Consider the following 13,560-nt stretch of genomic DNA (forward strand, 5'->3'; position numbering starts at 1 on the left):
TGATGATTAAATAATTAAATAATAAAAATTATAAAAAACGTCTCGGTTACGTATAAAACCCTCGTTCCCCTGAAGAAGGAACGGAGACGTCACGCCGGATGACCGACGAATTGGGATCTCGCCGAGAGACCAATCTACTGAGTGTATCTAAACAAGCCAATTGAAGATTGGCGCGCGCTTATCGCATCCAGCTGCCGCTGATCACAGCGCGTGTATAAATAAGCAGCGGGTGCAGCGCATATTCAGGTTTTTGCTGAGGAGCCGAGCCTAGTGACCCGCCCCTTCAGCAGAGGTGCAGCACCGTGGCGACGGGGCGTGACGCCTCCGTTCTCTTCTTCAGGGAACGAGGGTTACATACGTAACCGAGACGCTCCCTTTCAGTCGGTCACTCCGAGTCACGCCGGATGACCGACGAATTGGGATCCCTACCAAAACGCCATGGACGCTGCCTCTTCCAGTGTCCTGTGGGAGCCCACAAGCCCCCTCAGTCTATCGGGCGTAGGCCGGGCTCAACCACAAGAAGCCAGCTACTTTTGTAACACTACCCATTCGTAAGACTGGAACATTGGGAACGTCCCACGCTCTAGTGAACAGGGACGTGCGGAAGTCCAGCCTTCCGTAGGAGGTCTCGGAACGAATACGCATATGGACAGTATTTCAGTTTGCATATGGAAAATTGGAGGTGATTGAACCCTCTTAGACGGGCAGAAGGTCTGCCGGGAAACACGGGCTCTAAGGCTATGCCGTGGAAATACACACATAAAGTCCTCTTGGGGGTACTTTACATGGCTCCCAGCCCTCACCGGTTCTCACGGATTCATCGAGAGGGCCTGGCGCCGGATGCTCCGCAACATCTGGCTGCCGAGGAATGGAGGAGCTCGACAGGGTCTACTGTATGGACGCTCTGGAGCGGTTAACAAGCCGACCCAAACCGGCCTCTCAGTGCTTCTACCAGTTTGAGGTGAGAACACAGGAGGATACCGGTTCCACACGTAGGCTATAGAATCTAGCAATCGTGTTGGGGGTCGCCCAGCCCGCAGCCTCACAATCTGTCAGCGAGGTGCCACGAGCCACCGCCCAGGACGATGCAACACTTGCTGAGTGTGCCCGCAACCTGAAGGGGGCAGGGCATACCCTGTGCTTGGTACGCTAGGGTAATGGCGCCCACTATCCAGTGAGCCATCCTCTGCTTGGAGGCGGCACTCCCTTCTGCCGGCCTCTGTGACAAACGAGCTGGACTGAGGTCCTGAAGCTTTGTGTCCGGTCAACGTAGCATCGGAGTGCTCGGACGGGACAAGCAACGCCAGGGCTGGGTCTGCCTCTCCAGGGGCAGCGCTAGAGAGGTTCACCACCTGGTCTCTGAAGGGGAGTAGTGGGAACCTTGGGCACGTAGCCGGGCCGTGGCCTCAGTGGTACCTGGGAATCCATGAGCCCAAACTGTAGGCACGTAATCGCCGACCGAAAAAGCCTGCAGGTCCCCTACCCTCTTGATGGAGGCCAATGCGAGCAGGAGCAATGTCTTCATAGATAAAAGAACTTTAGCACAACTGCTGGCAAGGGTTCAACGGAGCCTACTGCAGTGCTGTCAGCACTACAGACAGGTCCCAAGAGGGTACTGTTGGGAGCCGTGGAGGATTCAACCTCCTGGCTTCCCTCAGGAACCTGATAATCCGGCCATGCTTACCCACAGACCTCCCATCTATGGGGTCATGATTTGCAGCGATTGTAGCCACGTAGACTTTAAGGGTGGAGGGAGACAGCCTTCGCCTCCAACCCTTGCTGCAAGAAGATAAGCACACGACTGATAGGGCAATTCCGGGGTCTTCACCCTGAGAAGAACACCACTCGACGAACAGGCTCTACTTCAAGGCATAGGCCTGTCTCGTGGACGGCACTCTAGCCGAAGAAATGGTGTCGACTACCTCTTGAGGTAGGTCACCTAGAGCCTTCGCATCCCATCCAGGGACCAGACATGGAGTTTCCAGAGGTCTGGACGCGGGTGCCAAGGAGTGCCCCATCTCTGAGTCAGAAGATCCTTCCCTCAGAGGGATCGGCCAAGGAGGGCTGTCGCGAGGAGCACAAGTTCTGGGAACCAAGTCTTCACCAGTAGGGTGCTACTAGCAAGACCTGCTCCTAGTCCTCCCCTGACCTTGCACAGTGTCTGTGCAAGAAGGCTCACTGGGAAATACATACTTGCAAAGGCCCCGCAGCCAGCTGTGTGCCAGTGGGCAATGGGAAGTCTCTGGAGAGGCAAACAGGTCTACCTGAGTGGCTCGAAACGCTCCCAATCAGCTGAACCGCCCGGGATGGAGTCTCCATTCTCCGGGTAGTGCAGCTCACACAGCTCGTCGGCTGCCTGGTTGCACACTCCTGGAATGTGAATGGCGAGAAGCGACCCAGAACTTCCGACCCATAGGAGGAGGAGGTGGTGGGCTAGTTGCGACATACGACGGGAGCGTAGACCACCTTGTTGGTTGATGCACGCAACGGTCAGCATGTTGTCTGTGCAGACTAGTACATGCTGGCCTCGAAGGCAGTTCTCTAGACTGCCTAGGGCGAGATGTGCTGCCAGCAACTTTAGGCAGTTGATGTGCCATTGCAGTTGAGGGCCCGCCCAAACCCCTGACACTGCATGCCCGCTTGTACGCGTGGCCCCTCAGCCGGTGGTGGAGGCATCCGTGAAACCACAGCATACCTGGAGACCTTCTCCAGGGGCACTCCGCCCGAAGGAACGAGAGTCTGACCACGGGTGAAGGTTTGGCGGCAGGCCGGTGTTATTTGAACCCGGTGAGTGCCACTTTGCCACGCCACCTCGGGACTCGATCGCAGCCAATGTTGAAGCGGTCTCATATGGATTAGTCCCAGCGGCATCACTGTGGCCGCGCGCTGCCATATGCCCCAGGAGCCTCTGAAAATATTTCAGTGGGACCGCCATCCTGCTCTTGAACATATTGAAGCAGTTCAACACCGACTGGCACGCTCCTCTGTGAGGTGTGCCATCTGATCGATCGAATCCAGCTCCATCCCAAGAAAAGAGATCCTCTGCGCTTGGACAGAGTTTGCTCTTCTCCCTGGTTGACCTGAAACCCCAACTGGCTGAGGTGCTGTAGCACCAGATCCCTGTGTTCGCACAACTGGAGCCCGGACTGAGCCAGTCATCCAGTTGGTTGAGAATGCGAACGCCTTACTCTCTCAGTGGAGCAAGGGCTGCTTCGCGACTTGCATGAAGAAGACGCAGCGGCGACAGGGAGAGCCCGAAGGGTAGGACTTGTACTGATATGCTCGACCTTCAACGCCAACCTCAGGAATGGCCTGTGGCATGGAAGAATCGACACATGAAAGTACGTGTCCTTCAGGTCGATCGCTGCAACCAATCCTGGGGACGGACGCGACTGAATAGGCGCTTTCTGTGTCAACATCCTGAACGGAGTGCTCGATTCAGGACTCACAGATCCAAGATTGGTCATAACCCACCGCTTTCTTGGGCACTATGAAGTATGGGCTGTAAGCCCCGACCTCATATCGGCTGGAGGAAGCGGCTTTATCGCGGCCTTCACTAGAAGGACAGCAATCTCCGCCCACAAGACAGGGCACACGATTGTTCACTGACATATAGCGGATCCCACTGGAACTTGGGGACGCCGGATGAACTGAATCATATAGCCGGAAGTCGGGTAGGGTTCGCAGGAGCCACCGGGATAGCCTGGGAAGATTCAACCAGGCATCCAGAGACCGAACTAGCGGCTCGAGCGGAACCACCGACGCGCAGGCGATGGGGCAGCGGGAGTGCAGGGACCCGGCTCGGGCGCCTCGTGGCCGGTCCCAAGCGGGTCTGGAGTGTGTGCAACTCTTACCTGCATCCCCGCAGAAGTGAGGCGGGTAGGCTGTTGGTTCGTCCCCTCCCAGTCTTCCCACTGCTGCATATTAGCCCAAGGAGAGCGTGAGTGGCGCGGAACTGGCCCGCCAACTCCTCGCTCTCCCTGGGGACCCAGAGACAGAGGAAACCGCCCTTGTCGAGGTTTTAGGTAGCGGCAACATTCTCTGCCCGGCAGAGCAGCTCCTCCATCCCCGGATCTGAGGGCCTCTTGCACCTGCGCTTCCTCCAGGTTTGGCAGGAGCCTGGACAGGCTGGGTGGCTGCCCTGCTGCCAGCTCCACGGTGCTGCCTAGATGGGGGCTGCTCGTTGACTGCACGGGAGCGGTGGCGCAGCAGGGGGCACCTCGGCGACGAGCTGGCTGAGGTGGGGCCGTCGGCGGCTGGGTGAAGGCAGCAGCTGCACGCCGAGGCAGGATGTTTCTTACCTCAGTCTGCAGCTGGGCAGCGGAGAACTGCTGGGCAAAGTTCTCCACCGCGTCGCCGAAGTGGCCGGTCTGGGACATGGGGCATTCAAGGAACGTGGTCTTGTCTACTCTCGCATGTCGACTCAGACACAGCCACAGATGGCGCTTTCTGGACCACCGTGGTGGGCATCGCACAACCCAGAGACCGCGCGCAGACCTTCTCGCCGCTCGTGGCGCGAGGTCCATCACGATACAGAGTTCTTTCAGAACTTCCAGGTCATGACCACCCCTGTGCAGATCCTTCAGTGCCTTGGCCTGATGAACCTGCAACAACGCCAAAGCGCAGTACTGCAGACGCAGCTTGTCCACAGGCCGCACAAGGCACTGCCGCTCAGAGCCGACGAGTACCTGCAGGCCCGGAGGGGAGCACAGGATCACCGCACTGCCGGAAACGGCATTGGGACACAGCTGCATCCCAACTGGACCGCTTCCACTGGGGGCGATCACGTAATCCCTGGCTGTGCCACTGTCAAGGGTGTGGTGAAGGAGGAGGAGCCACTGGGGCAGTTTCTGGCAGTGAAAGGTGCTTTCCACATCCCAGTAAGCTCCTCATGCACTTCCGGGAAGAAAGGTACCAGGATGGGGCCCTGAGAACCAGCGCAAGCCACCCTTAAATACCAATCGCCCAGCCTCGAGGCCCGGAAGCAGTGGAGGTTTCCACTTGATCCCGATCACCTCGACGGCCTGGGCAAGCATAGCCACCATTTCTAGATCTGTATCCAGTACATTCAACGCCTGGTAGACGCAGAGCAACCGGATCTTCACTTCCAGAAATGTCTGGCTCACCTTCCGATGCAGCGATTGACTTCTGATCATCAGGGGAGCCCAAGAGGTACAGCTGATACCCCACGGAGGGTCCAGACTGCCCCTTTGCAGCTCCACTGGTTGCTGAGTTTAAGCTTTGTGTCACAACGAAATGGAGCCCACCTGTCTGCAGCCAGAATGAGAACCAAGTCGAGCAAACACAAGCTCCGCCTCCTTTTTCAAGGCGACAGAGCCCGCCATCACTCCGAGATGACCATCTCCCGCGAGGAAATGATTCATCCACAACCGCCACCTCAGCGTGCTAAGCCCAGGCACACGCAGGCAACGATTGTGACCATCACCTAACACCAGGTAACAACCGCATCCAGAAACACACGGGTGCACGTAGTCTGAAGCAAGACCCACGCTGTCTTCCAAGACGCTACCGAGTTTGCCAGACGTAACGCCGCCTTTTAAAAGACGCACCCGCCGAATGTTTCTTTTAGTGCTGCGGCAACAGGGGATAGCCGCTTTGCACACAAACAGGGGGTAGTGCAGCCTGATTGTGGCAATCCACTCGACGCAGGAAAACGACTCGCTGAAACGCCGTGACTAACACTCGAGATCGCCTTTGAGCGGAACAGTCACGCTCGGCTCGGGCGGTAAAGCTGAATATGCGCTGCACCCGCTGTTTATTTATACACGCGCTGTGATCAGCGCAGCTGGATGCGATTAGCGCATGCCAATCTTCAATTGGCTTGTTTAGATACACTGAAGTAGATTGGTCTCTCGGCGAGATCCCAATTCGTCCGGTCATCCGACGTGGACTCGGAGTGACCGACTGAAAGGGAACATCAGTTTTTAATGATGGAAAAACTGAAAAACTGAAGGAAGTATATTTCCTGCCTACATTTCCTCTTTTAAATTAATTTCTTTTTTTAAACGTAAATCCAACAACCTTACAATGCTTACAACATGCACAGCTCGGGTCCGTAGAGAGTGTGTTTTCTGGCTTCATGCAGAAAAATGCAAACTATGCGATGCACGGTTTTTTGCATTTTATGGAACCGTGTCTCTGGATTTTTAATTCTCTCTTATAGCGCTCGGAGGAAAGTTGTCTGCGGCATTTGAGTGTACTCTAACACAGTGGAGCTCTCCTCCGAGCCGGAGCCCAGGCCCGGCGACTGGTTCTCGTCATCTCCCAAGCTGCTGAGAGCGCCTCATCGATGGACTGAGAGATGTCCTGAAGGTCCTCCATTCCCCGATGAAGTCCTGACACAGAGGACTGTCCAGCACGGAGTCGTCCAGCGCGACGGGGGGCTGTAGTGCTTCTCCATGTCTACCATGCTGCCGGACGGCGGCTGAGCACCAATCACACATCGGCCTGGGAGGAGATATTAACATAATCTTAATTGCATGCACCTGCTGTAAACTTTGCATACGGTCAGAGGCATCAGCGCTGGTTCGCAGTGACCCTGAAACGACAAAAAAAAGCTAAGGTCTTAAACGAAGATATTTTAGGTAAGATATTTAGAGGAGGGAGACAGACACAGACAGCTTTAAACCCAAAAGATGAAAAAGCTGGGGTTTCATGACCCTTTAATATTGATTATTTTTATGCACTAGCTGCAGTCACACACCAGTGTCAGTTTAGTATGTACTAATATTTTAAATAAGTTTTTTTGTTTTATTTTATTTTAATAAAATTTTTCAATGTAATTTTATTATTGATATTATTATTATTGTTATTTGTTTTTAATAATAAAAATGGTTTTAAAAATATTTTAATATTATTATTATTATTATTATTATTATTATTATTATAAAAACTATTATTAATACTATTGTACATTACATTTTTGATTGGCAGTCTGATGATTAAATAATAAAAGAAAATAATAAAAACATCAGTTTTTTAATGATGGAAAAACTGAAAAACTGAAGGAAGTATATTTCCTGCCTACATTTCTCTTTTTAAATGAATTTCTTTAAATCCAACAACCTTACAATGCTTTTGAGTTTTTTTTTATATTTTTTAAAAATGTATAAATTTCATTTTATTTCATTTAAATGTTAATATCTCGACTTAAACTTAAAATTTATTTTATTCGCCAAGGCAAAATTTTATATGATGATTTCTGTGATTATTTTTCAGATTAATTACATTTATATGTCAGCGTAATACAGTATTTTTAATATTTTAAAATAGTTTATTTGCATGTTTTTTTATTAATTATGTTTTAGTATTTTGGTTATGTGGTTTTTTTTTTAAATACATTCTTGTAAAATGATCTAATTTCTATTTACATGTAGTTTGAGTATTATGCTATATTTGTACTATATTTAATTTGGCTGACAAATCTTTAAATTTTTATTTAATATTTATTTTTTCAGCTTTAGTTAATAACACTATTGACAGCTCAACATTTTCAAAACCACTCATAAATATAAATCACGACATAAAATCGCAGAGCATAGCCTCATTTACTAGCATCGCTAAAAGCTTTGTGTCGTCTGCCAGCAAAAGCAATATATTTATTTTTTTAAATCGGCAGTAAATATGGTTAAGTTCACTCAAAATAGCCTTATCTAAACGTCTCGTGTTGCGTCCTGTGCACAGAGAGCAAGACGAGGCTAAGTCCCAACATCTGCGAGGCTAGGTTAGGTTTTCACCATACGCCGCTAAAAGTGCATTTTGAGGTCATTCGAGGTTTCCTGAACTCGTGACACAGTTCAATTGTTCATCTAAATAAATGTACTAGATCACGTGACTTTATAAATGACACACAAACGAAAAAGCTAAGCAGTACAGTGATGAGTTTCAATAAAGCGTGTGAAGAGACCAAAGCAAACCTGTTACTATAAACGTGAAAGAAGACAATATTAGGGTAAAGTATTTGATAGTATTTCATAAGTGCATTAAGTGCATCTCAATCAAAAGAGTACAAGTAGTCCACATGGCCTATACTTTTCGTATACTTGCTGTCAGTAATATTTAATGTTAAATAAAGTATATCTCAAGGGATTAAGTACAAGTAATCGGTCAAATATGTTTGGATTTTTCTGTATAACTGTCGTTGTAAACCTACAATATGCCTACAATACTTTTCTACAAGTGTATTTTTCTTTATACTTCTCAGTATTAACCAAGAATACTTCGAATAGCTAACAATACTATTGTATCTCGATCAAAAGATTAAAGTACAAGTGCTGTATAATTATCAGTATAAACCACATATACTTTACAATACTTTTCTTAAGTATACTTTTCTTTATACTTCTCAGTATTAATCCTTTAATCCTAATAATACTAATATATATATATATATATATATATATATATATATATATATATATATATATATATATATAATATAAGTATATATATATATATAAGTATATATATATATATATATAAGTATATATATATATATATATATATATATATATATATATATATATATTAGTATTATTAGTAATAATACTCTATCAAGTAAACTTCTTTTATATTTGTCACAGTAACCAAGTATACTTTGAGTACCTACAATACTACTGTATCTTGATTAAAAGATTCAATACAAGTATAAGGCAAATATAACAAGACTTCATAATAACAGTATTTTTATAATAATAATAATAATAAAAGTACATATTGATCAAAAGATTTAGTATAGGACAAATACACTAGTACTTATAAACCAAGTGCATATGAAATATTCGATACGAGTATCTAAGTCAAATACTCTTTTCTGTACACTTATAAACCAAGTATACTTAGAATACTTCATCTTTTTCTTAAGTATATCTCGATCAGAAGATTAAGTGCAAGTATTAGTCAAAAATACAGACTTTCGGTATTAGCCAAGTATCTAGGTGAAATATACTATCGAAACTCATCGCGATACAAGTGCGCTTATGGCCATTTGTGCGCCCATGGGCGCAAGCCGGTCTCAAAAAAAGAGGTGTGTTCAGAGCATTGGTGGAGCGTTGCTATTTCGAAGGAACTGGAAAAAGACCGACTCCGACCTGGTCTAAAGTCAATGGCGCAGTATTTTTTTTAATTTAAGAGCGTGTTGGTAAAAGCACGCCTCTGGGCGGGTCCACGTTGACTTCGCTTATTACTCACAGGGATGCGCGGCACACACGCAAGCAAATATTAAAAACTAAAGGATTAAACGTGAAATAGAGATCCACCATGGCGCGGTGCAACTCGCTTTTAAAGGGAATGTTAGACGAGACTCTAATTGGTTTTTAGATACTTTTGTAAGGTTAGAGTTATCTGTTGCTCAAGACACCAAAGTCTGGAATCGTGTGACATCTTAATATTAATTTCCCATCAAAAGATCTGAGCTGGTCTAGATTTTCACATTCTAGACTCTTACCACATGACAACTAGCGACTCACTTGGGCCTGTTTTTTATCTTCTCCGGAGGACGCGGATACTGGAAAGTCAATTGTCTTCTACTATAGGTTCCATGGTGCTTGTCGTGATCTGAATAAAGAGATTTAGACCAAAGGAAAATTTGAGACTAAATAGGTCAGGTTTAACTGACACGGTGTGACGGTGAGGCAGAAACAGACAGTCACTCAATGTCACTGAAGAGTGACTGCAAGAAAAACACTGAAGATGAGAAACAATGAGCCAGAGGAGAAGGAGGACAAATACAGCTGATCTTTGTGTTCAGAGGGTCAAAAAGGACACGGCACTCTCAGTCAGAGACATTCAAGGTCATGGATCTCTATAAGGAGGGCAGACGCGGGCGAAAATGTTACAAATATACCCAACTCATACCAACTTATATCCAAATATCCAAATGGCTTTCACGGTATAATTCAGAAACTCACGGCATTTGGCAAATGTTTTGCAACAACTGATCAAAAGCGCCCTTATTTCTGATGACGATTAAATCATAAATCCAGAAAATGTTATCGGGACCACAAAAGAATTATTATGGAAAATAAAAACTAAATTATAAAACTTTAAATTGTTCAAGCTTAAGGACTTCAGCTGTTTAGATGTGGGTTTTTGATTATTCAAATACAATAACTCTATTAAAACTGAAAAAACAAACATAAAAACACAGAATTTTAGTATAACAATTTACTAAAAGAATAAAAATATTTAGTAAATTGTTATATTTTATGTGTTCAATTATTGATATTAATTAGAGATGCTTTTAATTAAACTATTAAATTTTAATTAAGAGAAATGAAAATGGAGAACAGATTTTTTTATTATTAAAATATTAAATAATTATTATTATATAATAATGATTATTAATAATTATATAATCATTATATAATAATTAATAATTAAATCATTAATAAATTATTGTTTTGTATCAGTTAAATGATGTCGATTGATTAGACTTCCTTTTAATAACTACAATTTAATGTAAAGATACACTATACTACTTTTTTTAACCAAGCACGCACTATACAAAGCTAAATGCTTCAAACTGTACTATGCACGCTTGTTCTTTCTTTTTAAAATGTGCAGCACTTAGGATAAAAAAGTACATATTTTTCTACAACTGAACACAGTTCTGCTCTATTTATACTCAGCTTACCACAGAGCGCTTGAAAAACACCAGTTGCCTCCATGCACCTAAAAAAACCCACAAAAAAACATTTATCAGCCAACCAATCAGCTGCAGCAGAATAAACACCTGCCGCTGCATGATTATGCAAGCCTTGCGCAAATAAACAAAGGTCCTGTATGTAATGCGAGCTTGCTGAATGTGTGCCGCCCCATGTTCAGCACCTACTCGTCCCGTGATGACAAGCCACACTCGAACACACGGCATCGCCCTGCCAGGACACGCTGTTCCTGCAGACCCGTCTCAGCCTGAGACAGAGAGAGGGCAGCCAGTGGTCACAGGTCGCGGGCGATACGCCAGGGCATTTCCAAAGGGCATTGCAACGAGCTGGACAGTACAACGATATGGCATGTACAGTTCTCCAGGGGCTATTCTCAATCAGTGGATGCTCTCCAAAAGTTCTGTGTCACTTATTTTCACCTAGCATTTTAGATTATATTTTCCAAATGTCCACTATAGAAATATACGTTTTGCTTGGATAATTAATAGAAGTATAAGCTATAACTTGGGCTTATATATACAGTATATATATATATATATATATATATATATATATATATATATATATATATATATATATATATATATATTATTATTTTTTTATTTATTTATTTATTTTTTAATCTATCTATCTATCTATCTATCTATCTATCTATATTACAATACACAAGTATATATATATATATATATATATATATATATATATTTTTTATTATTATTTATATATATATATATATATATATATATATATATATATATATATATATATATATATATTAGTATAATAGCATAATATAATAGTAAACTAAAGAAAATTATAATAAATAATATTTTCTTTGATTTTCTTTTAAATTCTAAATATCTTTAAAACCTGTAAATAGTCATATATTATTAAATTGTGTTAATTACCACTTTTCATTATCAGCCTAAACTATTGTGCTAAATACTAATAAAGAAGGAATATTACTAAAAAATAAATGATAAATGATATTATATTTATAATACGATAATAATAATAATTAAAAATACATGCATGTAATCATAAAGGTACAAATAAAGAGAACATGTTTTTATGCTTGCAGTTTTAGTTAAATATAATCCCTGCACAAGATCAAGGAAAACCACAATCTTCTGAAGCGCCATATTCAAGAACAAAAGTTCATGATAAGGTTGGCACCATGACTAACAAATATGACGAGTTGGTTATGAGGAGCTAAGGAGAAGCATTAGCTTAAGGACAAAGTCTTCGATGGTCAAGGACAAGCTTAGTGAAACGACAACTCCTGCCTACAGCCTTATTAACAGAGAATTAATACCCAGTTACAAGAAGGAACAGACAGTAACTACATATTATAGTCTTTGTGAATGAAGAATCCTAGAAGTCATTAATGCATGAAAGTTATCACAACTTCAATCAAAGATCTTTGATGTCACTAGCTGAATATATCAGCAAAACAATGAAAATACAAAACAAATGAGCTTCATTCCTACCAGGATTAAAGTTGGAAAAGCATGTGCAAAACCACAACAAAACCACACTCTCTCTTGAGTTTATACACGTGATATGATTTAATGTTTGTGAGTCTTTACACATGGAAAACGCTAATCGTCCTGAAGGGTTTAGTGGTGAATGCTTCACGCGCCTGCCGTGTCTCGCTTCAAGTTGCATCCAGCACACGGTGCGACCTCCAATGCAGAGGGGTCGACACTGTCAACAAAACCAGACACCAAAAACCAAAAGACATCAGGATGACACACTTCTCACGGCAACACTGGCATGTTGAGTCATTCTCAGACGGTTTAAAAGTGCTGAAAAAATACATCACATTACAGAAGTATAAAAAAATACGAATATTCACCTTATATTCACCTTATGCTGAAAAAAATAGACCAAATCAGTTATTTAGGCTTTAAAAACAAAAACATGCTGAGAAATAAATAGTGAGGAAGAGCAAACACAAAAATGGAAGAAAACTTTTGTGGTTAGGTACTGCATCTTACAAAGTCTGTTTTAATGTGAACCAGTAAGCAACCATCCAGTAACAATACCTCAGAAACCACTCAGCAACTGCCTCAGCAACCACTCATAACACCCCAGCAACCGCTCAGGCAATATTCAACAATCGCCATTACCACCCCAACAACCACCTAGCAACCACTCATAACACTCCCAGCAACCGCCACGCAATATTCAACAATCGCTTCATTACCACCCCAACAACCACCTAGCAACCACTCATAACACCCCAGCAACCGCCAGGCAATATTCAACAATCGCTCATTACCACCCCAACAACCACCTAGCAACCACTCATAACACCCCAGCAACCGCCAGGCAATACTCAACAATCGCCATTACCACCCCAACAACCACCTAGCAACCACTCATAACACCCCAGCAACTGCTCAGGCAATATTCAACAATCGCCATTACCAACCCAACAACCACCTAGCAACCACTCATAACACCCCAGCAACCGCTCAGGCAATATTCAACAATCGCCATTACCCCCAACAACCACCTAGCAATCCTCTCATAACACCCCAGCAACCAGCCAGGCAATATTCAACAATCGCTTATTACCACCCCAACAACCACCTAGCAACCACTCACAACACCCCAGCAAACCGCTCAGCAACCACTCATAACACCTAGAAACCACCTAGCAACCTCCCATAACACTACAGCAACAGCACAGCAACCACTCACAACACCCCAGAAACCAACCAGCAACTACACATAACACCCAGAAACTAAACAGCAACCAGTCATAACACCATCCAGCAGCAATTCATAACATACCAGAAACCACTCAACAACCTCTCAAAACACCCCAGCAACAGCCCAGCAACCGCTTCCAGAAACCCTCAGCAAC

At 44.2% G+C, this 13,560-nt stretch overlaps 1 pseudogene; it reads right to left on the bottom strand.

The window, feature by feature from the left end:
- Positions 1-6,456, bottom strand: part of LOC122330372 — a 22,209-nt pseudogene extending 15,753 nt beyond the window's left edge.
- Positions 6,457-13,560: the final 7,104 nt, after the last annotated feature.

This window comes from Puntigrus tetrazona, chromosome 25 (assembly GCF_018831695.1).
Source record: "Puntigrus tetrazona isolate hp1 chromosome 25, ASM1883169v1, whole genome shotgun sequence".
Classification (NCBI taxonomy): Eukaryota; Metazoa; Chordata; class Actinopteri; order Cypriniformes; family Cyprinidae; genus Puntigrus; species Puntigrus tetrazona.